Source organism: Pseudophryne corroboree, chromosome 11 (assembly GCF_028390025.1).
Source record: "Pseudophryne corroboree isolate aPseCor3 chromosome 11, aPseCor3.hap2, whole genome shotgun sequence".
NCBI lineage: Eukaryota > Metazoa > Chordata > Amphibia > Anura > Myobatrachidae > Pseudophryne > Pseudophryne corroboree.
The window spans coordinates 207,919,059-207,942,282 of NC_086454.1; the positions used below are offsets into that span (position 1 = coordinate 207,919,059).

At 37.6% G+C, this 23,224-nt stretch overlaps 5 non-coding genes across 5 annotated transcripts; all 5 read left to right on the plus strand.

The window, feature by feature from the left end:
* The first annotated feature begins 544 nt into the window (after nt 1–544).
* On the plus strand, nt 545–637 carry TRNAT-UGU (transfer RNA threonine (anticodon UGU)). Its single transcript is given in 2 exon segments — nt 545–582; nt 602–637. It is a non-coding gene; the product is annotated as a tRNA-Thr (tRNA).
* Nucleotides 638–4,142: 3,505 nt separating this feature from the next.
* TRNAT-UGU (transfer RNA threonine (anticodon UGU)) lies at nt 4,143–4,235 on the plus strand. Its single transcript is given in 2 exon segments — nt 4,143–4,180; nt 4,200–4,235. It is a non-coding gene; the product is annotated as a tRNA-Thr (tRNA).
* Nucleotides 4,236–8,638: 4,403 nt separating this feature from the next.
* TRNAT-UGU (transfer RNA threonine (anticodon UGU)) lies at nt 8,639–8,731 on the plus strand. Its single transcript is given in 2 exon segments — nt 8,639–8,676; nt 8,696–8,731. It is a non-coding gene; the product is annotated as a tRNA-Thr (tRNA).
* A 9,325-nt stretch (nt 8,732–18,056) lies between these two features.
* TRNAT-UGU (transfer RNA threonine (anticodon UGU)) lies at nt 18,057–18,149 on the plus strand. Its single transcript is given in 2 exon segments — nt 18,057–18,094; nt 18,114–18,149. It is a non-coding gene; the product is annotated as a tRNA-Thr (tRNA).
* A 1,701-nt stretch (nt 18,150–19,850) lies between these two features.
* Nucleotides 19,851–19,943, plus strand: TRNAT-UGU (transfer RNA threonine (anticodon UGU)). Its single transcript is given in 2 exon segments — nt 19,851–19,888; nt 19,908–19,943. It is a non-coding gene; the product is annotated as a tRNA-Thr (tRNA).
* Nucleotides 19,944–23,224: the final 3,281 nt, after the last annotated feature.

Consider the following 23,224-nt stretch of genomic DNA (forward strand, 5'->3'; position numbering starts at 1 on the left):
GCATGATAATCCATACTGACAGCTCTGGTTAGTACCAGCACATTTCTTGCTGGACTTGGTAATGCAAAGAACACAGTAAACAGCTTCACTTTTTTCAAAAATAAATAATTGACTATTAAAAACCTATCAGTCTTAAATTAGGACATCAGTAAGCACCACTGGCATAATGGATAAGGCACTGTTCTCCTAAGACAATGGTTGTGGGTTTAAGTCCCATCTCAGTTGGAAGTCATTACATCAAGTGTCTCATCACTAGAGTTGATATTTTATCCTTGCTTCAACTGTAGAACAGTCTTGCAGTGTTTAGCTTGCAAAAAATGACCACAGAAGCTAAAAAATGACATTTATTATGATAACATTGTTGTTGTTTTTTTAAAACCTTTTCTATCACCGTGGACAGCTTATTCAAGTGCCATCTGGCATGCACGTTCGTTTGTTGCTCATCATTCATCACCAAAAATGATTTTCTTTTTCAATTCTTATAACTGTACTGATAATATTGAATAAAATCCACATCTAGCATAACCAATAAATGCTGCAAAGTGCTCCAGTGGTGCACTTGGTCAGCACGCGGTACTTGTAAGACAGTATCTGTTAAGCAATGCCGAGGTTGTGAGTTCAAGCCTCACCTTGAGCAACTTTGTATACTGTTTTTTTCCTTTTCTTATGTCATTAGTCATAGATTATAATCTGCTACCTTAATATTTAATATGATATTACAAAGGATGGAAGAAAGAAAGAAAAAACACAAACATGAGTTTGTATTTAAGTTGTCAGCACACATCTGCTTTGGATCAAATGCACTGCATATCTTCCTTCAGTCAGCCAACAAAACAGCAATGGAAAAGATTAACATACTGTTGGTAAAGCAGTTGCATCAAATTGATTTTCTGCAATATAGCATGATAATCCATACTGACAGCTCTGGATAGTACCAGCACATCTCTTGCTGGACTTGGTAATGCAAAGAACACAGTAAACAGCTACACTTTTTCCTCAAAAATAAATAATTGACTATTAAAAACCTATCAGTCTTAAATAAGAACATCAGTAAGCACCACTGGCATAATGGATAAGTCACTGTTCTCCTAAGCCAGGGGTTATTGGTCCAAGTCCCATCTGGGGTGTAAGTCATTACAGCAAGTGTCTCATCACTAGAGTTGATATTTTATCCTTGCTTCAACTGTAAAACAGTTTTGCAGTGTTTAGCTTGTAAAAAATGACCACAGAAGCTAAAATATGACATTTATTATGATAACATTGTTGTTGTTTTTTTTAAAACCTTTTCTATAACCGTGTACAGTTTATTCAAGTGCCATCTGGCATGCATGTTCCTTTGTTGCTCATCATTCATCACCAAATATGATTTTCTTTTTCAATTCTTATGACTGTACTGATTGTATTGAATAAAATCCACATCTAGCATAACCAATAAATGCTGCAAAGTTCTCCAATGGTGCACTTGGTCAGCATGCAGTATTTGTAAGAAAGTATCTGTTGAGCAATGCCGAGGTTGTGCGTTCAAGCCTCACCTGGAGCAGCTTAGTATACGGTTTTTTTTCTTTTCTTATGTCATTAGTCATTGATTATAATCTGCTACCTTAATGTTTAATATGATATTACAAAGGATGGAAGAAAGAAAGAAAAAACACAAAAATGATTGTGCATTTAAGCTGTCAGCACACATCTGCTTTGGTTCAAATGCACTGCATATCTTCCTTCAGTCAGCCAACAAACAGCAATGGAAAAGATTAACATACTGTTGGTAAAGCAGTTGCATCAAATTGATTTTCTGCAATATAGCATGATAATCCACACTGACAGCTCTGGTTAGTACCAGCACATTTCTTGCTGCATTTGGTAATGCAAAGAACACAGTAAACAGCTTCACTTTTTTTCAAAAATAAATAATTGACTATTAAAAGCCTATCAGTCTTAAATAAGGACATCAGAAAGCACCACTGGCATAATGGATAAGGCACTGTTCTCTTAAGCCAGTGGTTGTGGGTCCAAGTCCCATCTGGGGTGGAAGTCATTACAGCAAGTGTCTCATCACTAGAGTTGATATTTTATCCTTGCTTCAACTGTAAAACAGTCTTGCAGTGTTTAGCTTGTAAAAAATGACCACAGAAGCTAAAATATGACATTTATTATGATAACATTGTTGTTGTTGTTTTTTAAACCTTTTCTATCACCGTGGACAGCTTATTCAAGTGCCATCTGGCATGCACGTTCGTTTGTTGCTTATCATTCATCACCAAAAATGATTTTCTTTTTCAATTCTTATGACTGTACTGATTGTATTGAATAAAATCCACATCTAGCATAACCAATAAATGCTGCAAAGTGCTCCAGTGGTGCACTTGGTCAGCGCGCGGTACTTGTAAGACAGTATCTGTTGAGCAATGCCGAGGTTGTGAGTTCAGCTTTGTATACTGTTTTTTTTTCCTTTTCTTATGTCATTAGTCATAGATTATAATCTGCTACCTTAATATTTAATATGATATTACAAAGGATGGAAGAAAGAAAGAAAGAAAAAACACAAACATGAGTTTGTATTTAAGTTGTCAGCACACATCCGCTTTGGATCAAATGCACTGCATATCTTCCTTCAGTCATCCAACAAAACAGCAATGGAAAAGATAAACATACTGTTGGTAAAGCAGTTGCATCAAATTGATTTTCTGCAATATAGCATGATAATCCATACTGACAGCTCTGGATAGTACCAGCACATCTCTTGCTGGACTTGGTAATGCAAAGAACACAGTAAACAGCTACACTTTTTCCTCAAAAATAAATAATTGACTATTAAAAACCTATCAGTCTTAAATAAGAACATCAGTAAGCACCACTGGCATAATGGATAAGTCACTGTTCTCCTAAGCTAGGGGTTATGGGTCCAAGTCCCATCTGGGGTGTAAGTCATTACAGCAAGTGTCTCATCACTAGAGTTGATATTTTATCCTTGCTTCAACTGTAAAACAGTCTTGCAGTGTTTAGCTTGTAAAAAATGACCACAGAAGCTAAAATATGACATTTATTATGATAACATTATTGTTGTTGTTTTTTAAACCTTTTCTATCACCGTGGACAGCTTATTCAAGTGCCATCTGGCATGCATGTTCCTTTGTTGCTCATCATTCATCACCAAAAATGATTTTCTTTTTCAATTCTTATGACTGTACTGATTGTATTGAATAAAATCCACATCTAGCATAACCAACAAATGCTGCAAAGTTCTCCAGTGGTGCACTTGGTCAGCGTGCGGCGCTTGTAAGACAGTATCTGTTGAGCAATGCCGAGGTTGTGAGTTCAAGCCTCACCTGGAGCAGCTTAATATACATTTTTTTTTCTTTTCTTATGTCATTAGTCATTGATTATAATCTGCTACCTTAATATTTAATATGATATTACAAAGGATGGAAGAAAGAAAGAAAAAACACAAACATGATTGTGCATTTAAGTTGTCAGCACACATCTGCTTTGGTTCAAATGCACTGCATATCTTCCTTCAGTCAGCCAACAAAACAGCAATGGAAAATATTAACATACTGTTGGTAAAGCAGTTGCATCAAATTGATTTTCTGCAATATAGCATGATAATCCATACTGACAGCTCTGGTTAGTACCAGCACATTTCTTGCTGGACTTGGTAATGCAAAGAACACAGTAAACAGCTTCACTTTTTTTCAAAAATAAATAATTGACTATTAAAAACCTATCAGTCTTAAATTAGGACATCAGTAAGCACCACTGGCATAATGGATAAGGCACTGTTCTCCTAAGACAATGGTTGTGGGTTTAAGTCCCATCTCAGTTGGAAGTCATTACATCAAGTGTCTCATCACTAGAGTTGATATTTTATCCTTGCTTCAACTGTAGAACAGTCTTGCAGTGTTTAGCTTGCAAAAAATGACCACAGAAGCTAAAAAATGACATTTATTATGATAACATTGTTGTTGTTTTTTTTAAACCTTTTCTATCACCGTGGACAGCTTATTCAAGTGCCATCTGGCATGCACGTTCGTTTGTTGCTCATCATTCATCACCAAAAATGATTTTCTTTTTCAATTCTTATGACTGTACTGATAATATTGAATAAAATCCACATCTAGCATAACCAATAAATGCTGCAAAGTGCTCCAGTGGTGCACTTGGTCAGCACGCGGTACTTGTAAGACAGTATCTGTTGAGCAATGCCGAGGTTGTGAGTTCAAGCCTCACCTTGAGCAACTTTGTATACTGTTTTTTTCCTTTTCTTATGTCATTAGTCATAGATTATAATCTGCTACCTTAATATTTAATATGATATTACAAAGGATGGAAGAAAGAAAGAAAAAACACAAACATGAGTTTGTATTTAAGTTGTCAGCACACATCTGCTTTGGATCAAATGCACTGCATATCTTCCTTCAGTCAGCCAACAAAACAGCAATGGAAAAGATTAACATACTGTTGGTAAAGCAGTTGCATCAAATTGATTTTCTGCAATATAGCATGATAATCCATACTGACAGCTCTGGATAGTATCAGCACATCTCTTGCTGGACTTGGTAATGCAAAGAACACAGTAAACAGCTACACTTTTTCCTCAAAAATAAATAATTGACTATTAAAAACCTATCAGTCTTAAATAAGAACATCAGTAAGCACCACTGGCATAATGGATAAGTCACTGTTCTCCTAAGCCAGGGGTTATGGGTCCAAGTCCCATCTGGGGTGTAAGTCATTACAGCAAGTGTCTCATCACTAGAGTTGATATTTTATCCTTGCTTCAACTGTAAAACAGTTTTGCAGTGTTTAGCTTGTAAAAAATGACCACAGAAGCTAAAATATGACATTTATTATGATAACATTGTTGTTGTTTTTTTTAAAAACCTTTTCTATCACCGTGTACAGTTTATTCAAGTGCCATCTGGCATGCATGTTCCTTTGTTGCTCATCATTCATCACCAAATATGATTTTCTTTTTCAATTCTTATGACTGTACTGATTGTATTGAATAAAATCCACATCTAGCATAACCAATAAATGCTGCAAAGTTCTCCAATGGTGCACTTGGTCAGCATGCAGTATTTGTAAGAAAGTATCTGTTGAGCAATGCCGAGGTTGTGCGTTCAAGCCTCACCTGGGCAGCTTAGTATACGGTTTTTTTTCTTTTCTTATGTCATTAGTCATTGATTATAATCTGCTACCTTAATGTTTAATATGATATTACAAAGGATGGAAGAAAGAAAGAAAAAACACAAACATGATTGTGCATTTAAGCTGTCAGCACACATCTGCTTTGGTTCAAATGCACTGCATATCTTCCTTCAGTCAGCCAACAAAACAGCAATGGAAAAGATTAACATACTGTTGGTAAAGCAGTTGCATCAAATTGATTTTCTGCAATATAGCATGATAATCCACACTGACAGCTCTGGTTAGTACCAGCACATTTCTTGCTGCATTTGGTAATGCAAAGAACACAGTAAACAGCTTCACTTTTTTTCAAAAATAAATAATTGACTATTAAAAGCCTATCAGTCTTAAATAAGGACATCAGAAAGCACCACTGGCATAATGGATAAGGCACTGTTCTCTTAAGCCAGTGGTTGTGGGTCCAAGTCCCATCTGGGGTGGAAGTCATTACAGCAAGTGTCTCATCACTAGAGTTGATATTTTATCCTTGCTTCAACTGTAAAACAGTCTTGCAGTGTTTAGCTTGTAAAAAATGACCACAGAAGCTAAAATATGACATTTATTATGATAACATTGTTGTTGTTGTTTTTTAAACCTTTTCTATCACCGTGGACAGCTTATTCAAGTGCCATCTGGCATGCACGTTCGTTTGTTGCTTATCATTCATCACCAAAAATGATTTTCTTTTTCAATTCTTATGACTGTACTGATTGTATTGAATAAAATCCACATCTAGCATAACCAATAAATGCTGCAAAGTGCTCCAGTGGTGCACTTGGTCAGCGCGCGGTACTTGTAAGACAGTATCTGTTGAGCAATGCCGAGGTTGTGAGTTCAGCTTTGTATACTGTTTTTTTTTCCTTTTCTTATGTCATTAGTCATAGATTATAATCTGCTACCTTAATATTTAATATGATATTACAAAGGATGGAAGAAAGAAAGAAAAAACACAAACATGAGTTTGTATTTAAGTTGTCAGCACACATCTGCTTTGGATCAAATGCACTGCATATCTTCCTTCAGTCATCCAACAAAACAGCAATGGAAAAGATAAACATACTGTTGGTAAAGCAGTTGCATCAAATTGATTTTCTGCAATATAGCATGATAATCCATACTGACAGCTCTGGATAGTACCAGCACATCTCTTGCTGGACTTGGTAATGCAAAGAACACAGTAAACAGCTACACTTTTTCCTCAAAAATAAATAATTGACTATTAAAAACCTATCAGTCTTAAATAAGAACATCAGTAAGCACCACTGGCATAATGGATAAGTCACTGTTCTCCTAAGCTAGGGGTTATGGGTCCAAGTCCCATCTGGGGTGTAAGTCATTACAGCAAGTGTCTCATCACTAGAGTTGATATTTTATCCTTGCTTCAACTGTAAAACAGTTTTGCAGTGTTTAGCTTGTAAAAAATGACCACAGAAGCTAAAATATGACATTTATTATGATAACATTGTTGTTGTTTTTTTAAAACCTTTTCTATCACCGTGTACAGCTTATTCAAGTGCCATCTGGCATGCATGTTCCTTTGTTGCTCATCATTCATCACCAAAAATTATTTTCTTTTTCAATTCTTATGACTGTACTGATTGTATTGAATAAAATCCACATCTAGCATAACCAATAAATGCTGCAAAGTTCTCCAGTGGTGCACTTGGTCAGCATGCGGTATTTGTAAGAAAGTATCTGTTGAGCAATGCCGAGGTTGTGCGTTCAAGCCTCACCTTTAGCAGCTTAGTATACGTTTTTTTTTCTTTTCTTATGTCATTAGTCATTGATTATAATCTGCTACCTTAATATTTAATATGATATTACAAAGGATGGAAGAAAGAAAGAAAAAACACAAACATGAGTTAGTATTTAAGTTGTCAGCACACATCTGCTTTGGTTCTAATGCACTGCATATCTTCCTTCAGTCAGCCAACAAAACAACAATGGAAAATATTAACATACTATTGGTAAAGCAGTTGCATCAAATTGATTTTCTGCAATATAGCATGATAATCCATACTGACAGCTCTGTATAGTACCAGCACATTTCTTGCTGGACTTGGTAATGAAAAGAACACAGTAAACAGCTTCACTTTTTCCTCAAAAATAAATAATTGACTATTAAAAACCTATCAGTCTTAAATAAGAACATCAGTAAGCACCACTGGCATAATGGATAAGTCACTGTTCTCCTAAGCCAGGGGTTGTGGGTCCAAGTCCCATCTGTGGTGGAAGTCATTACAGCAAGTGTCTCATCACTAGAGTTGATATTTTATCCTTGCTTCAACTGTAAAACAGTCTTGCAGTGTTTAGCTTGTAAAAAATGACCACAGAAGCTAAAATATGACATTTATTATGATAACATTATTGTTGTTGTTTTTTAAACCTTTTCTATCACCGTGGACAGCTTATTTAAGTGCCATCTGGCATGCATGTTCCTTTGTTGCTCATCATTCATCACCAAAAATGATTTTCTTTTTCAGTTCTTATGACTGTACTGATTGTATTGAATAAAATCCACATCTAGCATAACCAACAAATGCTGCAAAGTTCTCCAGTGGTGCACTTGGTCAGCGTGCGGCGCTTGTAAGACAGTATCTGTTGAGCAATGCCGAGGTTGTGAGTTCAAGCCTCACCTGGAGCAGCTTAGTATACATTTTTTTTTTTTTCTTATGTCATTAGTCATTGATTATAATCTGCTACCTTAATATTTAATATGATATTACAAAGGATGGAAGAAAGAAAGAAAAAACACAAACATGATTGTGCATTTAAGTTGTCAGCACACATCTGCTTTGGTTCAAATGCACTGCATATCTTCCTTCAGTCAGCCAACAAAACAGCAATGGAAAAGATTAACATACTGTTGGTAAAGCAGTTGCATCAAATTGATTTTCTGCAATATAGCATGATAATCCATACTGACAGCTCTGGTTAGTACCAGCACATTTCTTGCTGGACTTGGTAATGCAAAGAACACAGTAAACAGCTTCACTTTTTTTCAAAAATAAATAATTGACTATTAAAAACCTATCAGTCTTAAATTAGGACATCAGTAAGCACCACTGGCATAATGGATAAGGCACTGTTCTCCTAAGACAATGGTTGTGGGTTTAAGTCCCATCTCAGTTGGAAGTCATTACATCAAGTGTCTCACCACTAGAGTTGATATTTTATCCTTGCTTCAACTGTAGAACAGTCTTGCAGTGTTTAGCTTGCAAAAAATGACCACAGAAGCTAAAAAATGACATTTATTATGATAACATTGTTGTTGTTTTTTTAAAACCTTTTCTATCACCGTGGACAGCTTATTCAAGTGCCATCTGGCATGCACGTTCGTTTGTTGCTCATCATTCATCACCAAAAATGATTTTCTTTTTCAATTCTTATAACTGTACTGATAATATTGAATAAAATCCACATCTAGCATAACCAATAAATGCTGCAAAGTGCTCCAGTGGTGCACTTGGTCAGCACGCGGTACTTGTAAGACAGTATCTGTTGAGCAATGCCGAGGTTGTGAGTTCAAGCCTCACCTTGAGCAGCTTTGTATACTGTTTTTTTCCTTTTCTTATGTCATTAGTCATAGATTATAATCTGCTACCTTAATATTTAATATGATATTACAAAGGATGGAAGAAAGAAAGAAAAAACACAAACATGAGTTTGTATTTAAGTTGTCAGCACACATCTGCTTTGGATCAAATGCACTGCATATCTTCCTTCAGTCATCCAACAAAACAGCAATGGAAAAGATAAACATACTGTTGGTAAAGCAGTTGCATCAAATTGATTTTCTGCAATATAGCATGATAATCCATACTGACAGCTCTGGATAGTACCAGCACATCTCTTGCTGGACTTGGTAATGCAAAGAACACAGTAAACAGCTACACTTTTTCCTCAAAAATAAATAATTGACTATTAAAAACCTATCAGTCTTAAATAAGAACATCAGTAAGCACCACTGGCATAATGGATAAGTCACTGTTCTCCTAAGCTAGGGGTTATGGGTCCAAGTCCCATCTGGGGTGTAAGTCATTACAGCAAGTGTCTCATCACTAGAGTTGATATTTTATCCTTGCTTCAAACAGTTTTGCAGTGTTTAGCTTGTAAAAAATGACCACAGAAGCTAAAATATGACATTTATTATGATAACATTGTTGTTGTTTTTTTAAAACCTTTTCTATCACCGTGTACAGCTTATTCAAGTGCCATCTGGCATGCATGTTCCTTTGTTGCTCATCATTCATCACCAAAAATTATTTTCTTTTTCAATTCTTATGACTGTACTGATTGTATTGAATAAAATCCACATCTAGCATAACCAATAAATGCTGCAAAGTTCTCCAGTGGTGCACTTGGTCAGCATGCGGTATTTGTAAGAAAGTATCTGTTGAGCAATGCCGAGGTTGTGCGTTCAAGCCTCACCTTTAGCAGCTTTGTATACTGTTTTTTTCCTTTTCTTATGTCATTAGTCATAGATTATAATCTGCTACCTTAATATTTAATATGATATTACAAAGGATGGAAGAAAGAAAGAAAAAACACAAACATGAGTTTGTATTTAAGTTGTCAGCACACATCTGCTTTGGATCAAATGCACTGCATATCTTCCTTCAGTCAGCCAACAAAACAGCAATGGAAAAGATTAACATACTGTTGGTAAAGCAGTTGCATCAAATTGATTTTCTGCAATATAGCATGATAATCCATACTGACAGCTCTGGATAGTACCAGCACATCTCTTGCTGGACTTGGTAATGCAAAGAACACAGTAAACAGCTACACTTTTTCCTCAAAAATAAATAATTGACTATTAAAAACCTATCAGTCTTAAATAAGAACATCAGTAAGCACCACTGGCATAATGGATAAGTCACTGTTCTCCTAAGCCAGGGGTTATGGGTCCAAGTCCCATCTGGGGTGTAAGTCATTACAGCAAGTGTCTCATCACTAGAGTTGATATTTTATCCTTGCTTCAACTGTAAAACAGTTTTGCAGTGTTTAGCTTGTAAAAAATGACCACAGAAGCTAAAATATGACATTTATTATGATAACATTGTTGTTGTTTTTTTTAAAACCTTTTCTATCACCGTGTACAGTTTATTCAAGTGCCATCTGGCATGCATGTTCCTTTGTTGCTCATCATTCATCACCAAATATGATTTTCTTTTTCAATTCTTATGACTGTACTGATTGTATTGAATAAAATCCACATCTAGCATAACCAATAAATGCTGCAAAGTTCTCCAGTGGTGCACTTGGTCAGCATGCAGTATTTGTAAGAAAGTATCTGTTGAGCAATGCCGACGTTGTGCGTTCAAGCCTCACCTGGAGCAGCTTAGTATACGTTTATTTTTCTTTTCTTATGTCATTAGTCATTGATTATAATCTGCTACCTTAATGTTTAATATGATATTACAAAGGATGGAAGAAAGAAAGAAAAAACACAAACATGATTGTGCATTTAAGCTGTCAGCACACATCTGCTTTGGTTCAAATGCACTGCATATCTTCCTTCAGTCAGCCAACAAAACAGCAATGGAAAAGATTAACATACTGTTGGTAAAGCAGTTGCATCAAATTGATTTTCTGCAATATAGCATGATAATCCATACTGACAGCTCTGGTTAGTACCAGCACATTTCTTGCTGGATTTGGTAATGCAAAGAACACAGTAAACAGCTTCATTTTTAAAAAATAAATAAATAATTGACTATTAAAAGCCTATCAGTCTTAAATAAGGACATCAGAGAGCACCACTGGCATAATGGATAAGGCACTGTTCTCTTAAGCCAGTGGTTGTGGGTCCAAGTCCCATCTGGGGTGGAAGTCATTACAGCAAGTGTCTCATCACTAGAGTTGATATTTTATCCTTGCTTCAACTGTAAAACAGTCTTGCAGTATTTAGCTTGTAAAAAATGACCACAGAAGCTAAAATATGACATTTATTATGATAACATTGTTGTTGTTTTTTTTAAAACCCTTTCTATCACCGTGTACAGTTTATTCAAGTGCCATCTGGCATGCATGTTCCTTTGTTGCTCATCATTCATCACCAAATATGATTTTCTTTTTCAATTCTTATGACTGTACTGATTGTATTGAATAAAATCCACATCTAGCATAACCAATAAATGCTGCAAAGTTCTCCAGTGGTGCACTTGGTCAGCATGCAGTATTTGTAAGAAAGTATCTGTTGAGCAATGCCGAGGTTGTGCGTTCAAGCCTCACCTGGAGCAGCTTAGTATACGTTTTTTTTTCTTTTCTTATGTCATTAGTCATTGATTATAATCTGCTACCTTAATATTTAATATGATATTACAAAGGATGGAAGAAAGAAAGAAAAAACACAAACATGATTGTGCATTTAAGCTGTCAGCACACATCTGCTTTGGTTCAAATGCACTGCATATCTTCCTTCAGTCAGCCAACAAAACAGCAATGGAAAAGATTAACATACTGTTGGTAAAGCAGTTGCATCAAATTGATTTTCTGCAATATAGCATGATAATCCATACTGACAGCTCTGGTTAGTACCAGCACAGTTCTTGCTGGATTTGGTAATGCAAAGAACACAGTAAACAGCTTCACTTTTTAAAAAAATAAATAATTGACTATTAAAAGCCTATCAGTCTTAAATAAGGACATCAGAAAGCACCACTGGCATAATGGATAAGGCACTGTTCTCTTAAGCCAGTGGTTGTGGGTCCAAGTCCCATCTGGGGTGGAAGTCAATACAGCAAGTGTCTCATCACTAGAGTTGATATTTTATCCTTGCTTCAACTGTAAAACAGTCTTGCAGTGTTTAGCTTGTAAAAAATGACCACAGAAGCTAAAATATGACATTTATTATGATAACATTGTTGTTGTTTTTTAAAACCATTTTTTATCACCGTGGACAGCTTATTCAAGTGCCATCTGGCATGCATGTTCCTTTGTTGCTCATCATTCATCACCAAAAATTATTTTCTTTTTCAATTCTTATGACTGTACTGATTGTATTGAATAAAATCCACATCTAGCATAACCAATAAATGCTGCAAAGTGCTCCAGTGGTGCACTTGGTCAGCGCGCGGTACTTGTAAGACAGTATCTGTTGAGCAATGCCGAGGTTTTGAGTTCATCTTTGTATACTGTTTTTTTCCTTTTCTTATGTCATTAGTCATAGATTATAATCTGCTACCTTAATATTTAATATGATATTACAAAGGATGGAAGAAAGAAAGAAAGAAAAAAACAACAACATGAGTTTGTATTTAAGTTGTCAGCACACATCTGCTTTGGTTCAAATGCACTGCATATCTTCCTTCAGTCAGCCAACAAAACAGCAATGGAAAAGATTAACATACTGTTGGTAAAGCAGTTGCATCAAATTGATTTTCTGCAATATAGCATGATAATCCATACTGACAGCTCTGTATAGTACCTGCACATTTCTTGCTGGACTTGGTAATGAATAGAATACAGTAAACAGCTTCACTTTTTCCTCAAAAATAAATAATTGACTATTAAAAACCTAACAGTCTTAAATAAGAACATCAGTAAGCACCACTGGCATAATGGATAAGTCACTGTTCTCCTAAGCCAGGGGTTGTGGGTCCAAGTCCCATCTGGGGTGGAAGTCATTGCAGCAAGTGTCTCATCACTAGAGTTGATATTTTATCCTTGCTTCAACTGTAAAACAGTCTTGCAGTGTTTAGCTTGTAAAAAATGACCACAGAAGCTAAAATATGACATTTATTATGATAACATTGTTGTTGTTTTTTTAAACCTTTTCTATCACCGTGGACAGCTTATTCAAGTGCCATCTGGCATGCAAGTTCCTTTGTTGCTCATCATTCATCACCAAAAATTATTTTCTTTTTCAATTCTTATGACTGTACTGATTGTATTGAATAAAATCCACATCTAGCATAACCAATAAATGCTGCAAAGTGCTCCAGTGGTGCACTTGGTCAGCACGCTGTACTTATAAGACAGTATCTGTTGAGCAATGCCGAGGTTGTGAGTTCAAGCCTCACCTTGAGCAGCTTTGTATACTGTTTTTTTTCCTTTTCTTATGTCATTATTCATAGATTATAATCTGCTGCCTTAATATTTAATATAATATTACAAAGGATGTAAGAAAGAAAGAAAAAACACAAACATGAGTTAGTATTTAAGTTGTCAGCACACATCTGCTTTAGTTCTAATGCACTGCATATCTTCCTTCAGTCAGCCAACAAAACAACAATGGAAAAGATTAACATACTATTGGTAAAGCAGTTGCATCAAATTGATTTTCTGCAATATAGCATGATAATCCATACTGACAGCTCTGTATAGTACCAGCACATTTCTTGCTGGACTTGGTAATGAAAAGAACACTGTAAACAGCTTCACTTTTTCCTCAAAAATAAATAATTGACTATTAAAAACCTATCAGTCGCCTTTCTGTCCCAATGCCATCTACCTCATCTATCCCCAACGATCTCCGCGGAATTGAACACTAGAATCACCGATGAAGAAATTGCCAACGTCATTAAAGATTTGAAACCTAACAAGGCTCCCGGCCCAGATGGTTTCTCTGCCGTCTACTATAAGACTTTTCTGCCCCAGCTTATGCCCCACCTTTCGACCCTATTAATGCTGTCCTACAGGGTGCCTCTTTTTCTAAATCGGCTCTGGAGGCCAAGATCATAGTTATTCCCAAGGATGGCGAAGATGCAACCAACTGCGCTAACTATAGACCTATATCGCTGCTCAACTCGGACATTAAGATATACGCGAAAATCTTGGCCCTTCGATTGAACAACGTATTGCCCCACCTTGTCCATAATGACCAGGTGGGATTCATCCCGGGTCGTCAAGCCCGCGACAATACGAGACGGGTCATCAGCCTTGCTCATCATATCAACCTTACCCGTACCCCTGCTCTTATGCTTTCTCTGGACGCGGAGAAAGCGTTTGACAGGATAGGATGGCCCTTTATGTTCGAAACTCTCACTCATTTTGGCTTCCGAGGGGAATTTCTCACGGGGATTCAGGCTCTATACTCGGCCCCGTCAGCACGGGTATCCGTGAATGGAGTACTGTCGGACCCTTTGGGTATCTCCAACGGCAAAACAGAATGCAAGTTGCTCATATCAATTTGACAATATACTTCAGGTGCTTGAAAGGGAGGGGTAATTCTAAGCAAGAGACAGGATGGGGATTAACCCCTGGTGTCCCCCAGCACACCAAACTATATGGGTAACATGACTTGAAAACCTACATATAATAGAAATCCAGAGGTCTTCGTTACATATATCTGCAGAAATATGGCAAAGCCACCAGGCCTCGACAAGGCTCCTCTGATGCTGGTGGTCCTATACCTAATACTATATCTGGGCCTGGGGTGCAGAACCCCACAAACCGGCATAGGCCAGCCACCCCAGGGCAGCACACATGTGAGAAGGTAAAGTGTTAGTATGTGTTAATTAAAGGGAACGCAAAATCTGTATACAAAAAGTGATACACTAGTGACGGTGTAATTAAAAGACCTAAAGGATTAATAACAGTGTTAAGGGGGGGTGCTAAATAAATATAATAGTGTGCTACCCCACAGCAGCCCAGCCACTCCAATCAGGGGGAACCGCACCCCAGACCCATTTCCAGTACTAATAATAATAATAATAATAATAATGATAATAATAATAGCCCTTCTGGGTCATACTAAATATAGTGCCACATGATAATGGCACCTAACAGATATACCCAAATTGAGAGCTAACTTACCTGGAGCTCAACTCGGACATTAAGATATACGCAAAAATCTTGGCCCTTCGATTGAACAACGTATTGCCCCACCTTGTCCATAATGACCAGGTGGGATTCATCCCGGGTCGTCAAGCCGGCGACAATACGAGACGGGTCATCAGCCTTGCTCATCATATCAACCTTACCCGTACCCCTGCTCTTATGCTTTCTCTGGACGCTGAGAAAGCGTTTGACAGGATAGGATGGCCCTTTATGTTCGAAACTCTCGCTCATTTTGGCTTCCGAGGGGAATTTCTCACGGGGATTCAGGCTCTATACTCGGCCCCGTCAGCACGGGTATCCGTGAATGGAGTACTGTCGGACCCTTTGGGTATCTCCAACGGCACCAGACAGGGATGCCCACTCTCACCCCTGATATTTGCTCTGATAATAGAACCGCTGGCTGCACGCATCCGGACTTCGACTGATATTGGGGGTTTAGAGGTGGGGAGCTCAGTCTACAAGATTTCCCTGTTTGCGGACGATGTCCTTCTTTCGCTCTCCTCACCACATACTTCTCTGCCGAACCTTCTCCAGCTTCTTTCGGAGTACGGACATGTTTCGGGATATAAGGCCAATTGGTCCAAGACGGAAGCTCTCCCCTTCCATATTTCTTCTACCCACCTAGCTCGCATGCAATCCAACTTTAAATTTTCTTGGTGTGTTTCTAAGATCCGTTACCTGGGAATCTATATCACGCGCCGCTATGGGGACCTTTATAAGACAAACTTCGCCCCTTTGCTGGTCAACATCAAGGCCGATCTTCATAAATGGCAGTCCCTAATTATATCTTGGTTGGGTCGTATCATAGCTCTGAAAATGAATATACTCCCCCGCCTACTTTATCTATTTCAGACGCTGCCTGTGAAAGTCCCGGACTCTGTCCTAGCGCAAGTTCACTCTTGGTTTCTCCGCTTTGTTTGGAAAAATAAGACCCCTAGGATAGGTTTCTCCACCTTACGCAAGCCTGTACAGGAAGGCGGAAGAGGCTTCCCGTCGCTTGGTTCGCCCCTGCTCAGTCCACCCAATGGCTACAGCTAGAATCTGCACTGGGCCATACTACGTCTTTGTCATCTCTTCTCGTATCCTCCCCCAAAACTAGATCCCCCCATTTGCAACTGCACCCAGTGCTGGAATTTTCCTGCCAGATATGGGACTACTGTACTCGGCGCTTTCACCTCTTGTCATCTCCCTCTCAACTTACCCCTTTATGGGATAATCCTTCCTTCACCCCGGGTCAATCTCTGACTCGATCTCGTCCATGGACGGAAAGGAACATCCGCTTTGTACAGGATGTTCTGTCTGGGGGTACATGCGCGCCCCTATCGGACATCATAACGAAATATGATTTCCAGGAGGCGAACCCTTTTACCTACTTCCAGATACGGCATTTTGTCTCTTCTATATCGAATTCTTCCCCGTTCCAACCTTTATCCACTTTAGAATCATATAGCTATCATAAACCGTTTGCTCGAGGAATCATCTCCCTACTGTACTACCTTCTCCAGGTTGAAGGGCAGCCGACGGTCCCGGCTTTTGTTCTCCAGTGGGAGCGGGATCTTGGTCCGCCGCCTGGAGACCATGATTGGTCGGATGTCTTCACGGCTGCCGCAAAATCCTCCATTTCAACGCTAGTGAAGGAAAATGCTTACAAGGTACTATATAGGTGGTACCTAGTCCGCTCAATACTCCACAAGATATTTCCTTCTTCTTCGCCTACGTGCTGGAGAGGGTGCGACGGCCATGGCTCTTTCCTCCACATCTGGTGGACGTGCCCCAAGATCATGTTATTTTGGGACTCAGTCGCACACTTAATAAGTACAGTGCTCCAATCTCAGATATCTAAAGACCCTTGGTCTTTTCTACTGGGTCTCCCCGTTATTAACACACCTCCAAATACCGGTAAATTACTGTCACAGATTTTAAATGCTGCTCGCTGCTCAATTGCTCTCCAATGGAAAAAGAAGGAGGCCCCCCCTATTAAGATGGTCATTGATAAAGTATGGTACTTCGCAAGCATGGAAAAAATCACTGCATACCTCCACAACAGATCTTTCCAGTATCTAGTGATTTGGGAATTGTGGTTTAACTCTCAAGCTCCAGCACGTAGAGCTTGCGCCACTGGGGGCTCCGCAGCAATCCTCCTGTGATTTTAGCAATCTCGCCACCCACAGAGTAGGTGTGTGACCGTCCTGCATGCTGCCTTTTCGTTTACCTTGAGCATTGCCCCCTGTTTAACACTGGCGCTTCGAGCTGTACTTGCTGTATATGGTGTCGCGCCGGCGGACCCCCCAACCCTGCCTCTTTTCTTCCTACTCTATACTTTCCTTGTCTTTCCTTTCTCTTCATTTCTCGCCCTCTCTTTATTCTTCTTCTCTCTACTGATACAACCACGAGCATGTTTTTCTTTTTCTCCGGTTACTAATTAATTAAAGTGCTTTGGTCGTTCTCAATGTATACGTCATCACCACTCCCTTTATTATCACCACAATGTTCTTTTTTTTTTCCGACAAGGGAACCTCACTATCTCTGCTTTTGGATTATATATCTGCTATAAAAATATTGTTGTTTCACAGATATACCCTCCCCACCTGTTGTGGGGGGGCTAATGTAATAATGTAACCCTGTATAACTTGAAAATTAAATAAACAATTTAAAAAAAAACCTATCAGTCTTAAATAAGAACATCAGTAAGCACCACTGGCATAATTGATAAGTCACTGTTCTCCTAAGCCAGGGGTTGTGGGTCCAAGTCCCATCTGGGGTGGAAGTCATTACAGCAAGTGTCTCATCACTAGAGTTGATATTTTATCCTTGCTTCAACTGTAAAACAGTCTTGCAGTGTTTAGCTTGTAAAAAATGACCACAGAAGCTAAAATATGACATTTATTATGATAACATTGTTGTTGTTTTTTTAAAACCTTTTCTATCACCGTGGACAGCTTATTCAAGTGCCATCTGGCATGCATGTTCCTTTGTTGCTCATCAATCATCACCAAAAATTATTTTCTTTTTCAATTCTTATGATTGTACTAATTGTATTGAATAAAATCCACATCTAGCATAACCAATAAATGCTGCAAAGTGCTCCAGTGGTGCACTTGGTCAGCGCACGGTACTTGTAAGACAGTATCTGTTGAGCAATGCCGAGGTTGTGAGTTCAAGCCTCACCTGGAGTAGCTTTGTATACTGTTTTTTTTTTCCTTTTCTTATGTCATTAGTCATTGATTATAATCTGCTACCTTAATATTTAATATGATATTACAAAGGATGGAAGAAAGAAAGAAAAAACACAAACATGATTGTGCATTTAAGTTGTCAGCACACATCTGCTTTGGTTCAAATGCACTGCATATCTTCCTTCAGTCAGCCAACAAAACAGCAATGGAAAAGATTAACATACTGTTGGTAAAGCAGTTGCATCAAATTGATTTTCTGCAATATAGCATGATAATCCATATTGACAGCTCTGTATAGTACCTGCACATTTCTTGCTGGACTTGGTAATGAAAAGAACACAGTAAACAGCTTCACTTTTTTTCAAAATAAATAATTGACTATTAAAAGCCTATCAGTCTTAAATAAGGACATCAGAAAGCACCACTGGCATAATGGATAAGGCACTGTTCTCTTAAGCCAGTGGTTGTGGGTCCAAGTCCCATCTGGGGTGGAAGTCATTACAGCAAGTGTCTCATCACTAGAGTTGATATTTTATCCTTGCTTCAACTGTAAAACAGTCTTGCAGTGCTTAGCTTGTAAAAAATGACCACAGAAGCTAAAATATGACATTTATTATGATAACATTGTTGTTGTTGTTTTTTAAACCTTTTCTATCACCGTGGACAGCTTATTCAAGTGCCATCTGGCATGCACGTTCGTTTGTTGCTCATCATTCATCACCAAAAATTATTTTCTTTTACAATTCTTATGACTGTACTGATTGTATTGAATAAAATCCACATCTAGCATAACCAATAAATGCTGCAAAGTGCTCCAGTGGTGCACTTGGTCAGCGCACGGTACTTGTAAGACAGTATCTGTTGAGCAATGCCGAGGTTGTGAGTTCAGCTTTGTATACTGTTTTTTTCCTTTTCTTATGTCATTAGTCATAGATTATAATCTGCTACCTTAATATTTAATATGATATTACAAAGGATGGAAGAAAGAAAGAAAGAAAAAACACAAACATGAGTTTGTATTTAAGTTGTCAGCACACATCTGCTTTGGTTCAAATGCACTGCATATCTTCCTTCAGTCAGCCAACAAAACAGCAATGGAAAAGATTAACATACTGTTGGTAAAGCAGTTGCATCAAATTGATTTTCTGCAATATAGCATGATAATCCATACTGACAGCTCTGTATAGTACCTGCACATTTCTTGCTGGACTTGGTAATGAAAAGAACACAGTAAACAGCTTCACTTTTTCCTCAAAAATAAATAATTGACTATTAAAAACCTAACAGTCTTAAATAAGAACATCAGTAAGCACCACTGGCATAATGGATAAGTCACTGTTCTCCTAAGCCAGGGGTTGTGGGTCAAAGTCCCATCTGGGGTGGAAGTCATTACAGCAAGTGTCTCATCACTAGAGTTGATATTTTATCCTTGCTTCAACTGTAAAACAGTCTTGCAGTGTTTAGCTTGTAAAAAATGACCACAGAAGCTAAAATATGACATTTATTATGATAACATTGTTGTTGTTTTTTTAAAACCTTTTCTATCACCGTGGACAGCTTATTCAAGTGCCATCTGGCATGCATGTTCCTTTGTTGCTCATCAATCATCACCAAAAATTATTTTCTTTTTCAATTCTTATGATTGTACTAATTGTATTGAATAAAATCCACATCTAGCATAACCAATAAATGCTGCAAAGTGCTCCAGTGGTGCACTTGGTCAGCGCACGGTACTTGTAAGACAGTATCTGTTGAGCAATGCCGAGGTTGTGAGTTCAAGCCTCACCTGGAGTAGCTTTGTATACTGTTTTTTTTTTCCTTTTCTTATGTCATTAGTCATTGATTATAATCTGCTACCTTAATATTTAATATGATATTACAAAGGATGGAAGAAAGAAAGAAAAAACACAAACATGATTGTGCATTTAAGTTGTCAGCACACATCTGCTTTGGTTCAAATGCACTGCATATCTTCCTTCAGTCAGCCAACAAAACAGCAATGGAAAAGATTAACATACTGTTGGTAAAGCAGTTGCATCAAATTGATTTTCTGCAATATAGCATGATAATCCATATTGACAGCTCTGTATAGTACCTGCACATTTCTTGCTGGACTTGGTGATGAAAAGAACACAGTAAACAGCTTCACTTTTTTTCAAAAATAAAAAATTGACTATTAAAAGCCTATCAGTCTTAAATAAGGACATCAGAAAGCACCACTGGCATAATGGATAAGGCACTGTTCTCTTAAGCCAGTGGTTGTGGGTCCAAGTCCCATCTGGGGTGGAAGTCATTACAGCAAGTGTCTCATCACTAGAGTTGATATTTTATCCTTGCTTCAACTGTAAAACAGTCTTGCAGTGCTTAGCTTGTAAAAAATGACCACAGAAGCTAAAATATGACATTTATTATGATAACATTGTTGTTGTTGTTTTTTAAACCTTTTCTATCACCGTGGACAGCTTATTCAAGTGCCATCTGGCATGCACGTTCGTTTGTTGCTCATCATTCATCACCAAAAATTATTTTCTTTTTCAATTCTTATGACTGTACTGATTGTATTGAATAAAATCCACATCTAGCATAACCAATAAATGCTGCAAAGTGCTCCAGTGGTGCACTTGGTCAGCGCACGGTACTTGTAAGACAGTATCTGTTGAGCAATGCCGAGGTTGTGAGTTCAGCTTTGTATACTGTTTTTTCCTTTTCTTATGTCATTAGTCATAGATTATAATCTGCTACCTTAATATTTAATATGATATTACAAAGGATGGAAGAAAGAAAGAAAGAAAGAAAAAACACAAACATGAGTTTGTATTTAAGTTGTCAGCACACAACTGCTTTGGTTCAAATGCACTGCATATCTTCCTTCAGTCAGCCAACAAAACAGCAATGGAAAAGAATAACATACTGTTGGTAAAGCAGTTGCATCAAATTGATTTTCTGCAATATAACATGATAATCCATACTGACAGCTCTGGTTAGTACCAGCACATTTCTTGCTGGACTTGGTAATGCAAAGTATACAGTAAACAGCTTCACTTTTTTCAAAAATAAATAATTGACTATTAAAAACCTATCAGTCTTAAATAAGGACTTCAGTAAGCACCACTGGCATAATGGATAAGGCACTGTTCTCCTAAGCCAGTGGTTGTAGGTTTAAGTCCCGTCTCAGTTGGAAGTCATTACAGCAAGTGTCTCATCACTAGAGTTGATATTTTATCCTTGCTTCAACTGTAAAACAGTCTTGCAGTGTTTAGCTTTTAAAAAATGACCACAGAAGCTAAAATATGACATTTATTATGATAACATTATTGTTGTTGTTTTTTAAACCTTTTCTATCACCGTGGACAGCTTATTCAAGTGCCATCTGGCATGCATGTTCCTTTGTTGCTCATCATTCATCACCAAAAATGATTTTCTTTTTCAATTCTTATGACTGTACTGATTGTATTGAATAAAATCCACATCTAGCATAACCAATAAGTGCTGCAAAGTTCTCCAGTGGTGCACTTGGTCAGCATGCGGTACTTGTAAGACAGTATCTGTTGAGCAATGCCGAGGTTGTGAGTTCAAGCCTCACCTGGAGCAGCTTAGTATACATTTTTTTTTCTTTTCTTATGTCATTAGTCATTGATTATAATCTGCTACCTTAATATTTAATATGATATTACAAAGGATGGAAGAAAGAAAGAAAAAACACAAACATGATTGTGCATTTAAGTTGTCAGCACACATCTGCTTTGGTTCAAATGCACTGCATATCTTCCTTCAGTCAGCCAACAAAACAGCAATGGAAAAGATTAACATACTGTTGGTAAAGCAGTTGCATCAAATTGACTTTCTGCAATATAGCATGATAATCCATACTGACAGCTCTGGTTAGTACCTGCACATTTCTTGCTGGACTTGGTAATGAAAAGAACACAGTAAACAGCTTAACTTTTTCCTCAAAAATAAATAATTGACTATTAAATACCTAACAGTCTTAAATAAGAACATTAGTAAGCACCACTGGCATAATGGATAAGTCACTGTCCTCCTAAGCCAGGGGTGGTGGGTCCAAGTCCCATCTGGGGTGGAAGTCATTACAGCAAGTGTCTCCTCACTAGAGTTGATATTTTATCCTTGCTTCAACTGTAAAACAGTCTTGCAGTGTTTAGCTTGTAAAAAATGACCACAGAAGCTAAAATATGACATTTATTATGATAACATTGTTGTTATTTTTTTAAAACCTTTTCTATCACCGTGGACAGCTTATTCAAGTGCCATCTGGCATGCATGTTCCTTTGTTGCTCATCATTCATCACCAAAAATGATTTTCTTTTTCAATTCTTATGACTGTACTGATTGTATTGAATAAAATCCACATCTAGCATAACAAATAATTGCTGCAAAGTGCTCCAGTGGTGCACTTCGTCAGCGTGCGGTACTGTAAGACAGTATCTGTTGAGCAATGCTGAGCTTGTGAGTTCAAGCCTCACCTGGAGCAGCTTTGTATACTGTTTTTTTTCCTTTTCTTATGTCATTAGTCATTGATTATAATCTGCTACCTTAATATTTAATATAATATTACAAAGGATGGAAGAAAGAAAGAAAAAACACAAACATTATTGTGCATTTAAGTTGTCAGCACACATCTGCTTTGGTTCAAATGCACTGGATATCTTCCTTCAGTCAGCCAACAAAACAGCAATGGAAAAGATTAACATACTGTTGGTAAAGCAGTTGCATCAAATTGATTTTCTGCAATATAACATGATAATCCATACTGACAGCTCTGGTTAGTACCAGCACATTTCTTGCTGGACTTGGTAATGCAAAGTATACAGTAAACAGCTTCACTTTTTTCAAAAATAAATAATTGACTATTAAAAACCTATCAGTCTTAAATAAGGACTTCAGTAAGCACCACTGGCATAATGGATAAGGCACTGTTCTCCTAAGCCAGTGGTTGTAGGTTTAAGTACCGTCTCAGTTGGAAGTCATTACAGCAAGTGTCTCATCACTAGAGTTGATATTTTATCCTTGCTTTAACTGTAAAACAGTCTTGCAGTGTTTAGCTTTTAAAAAAT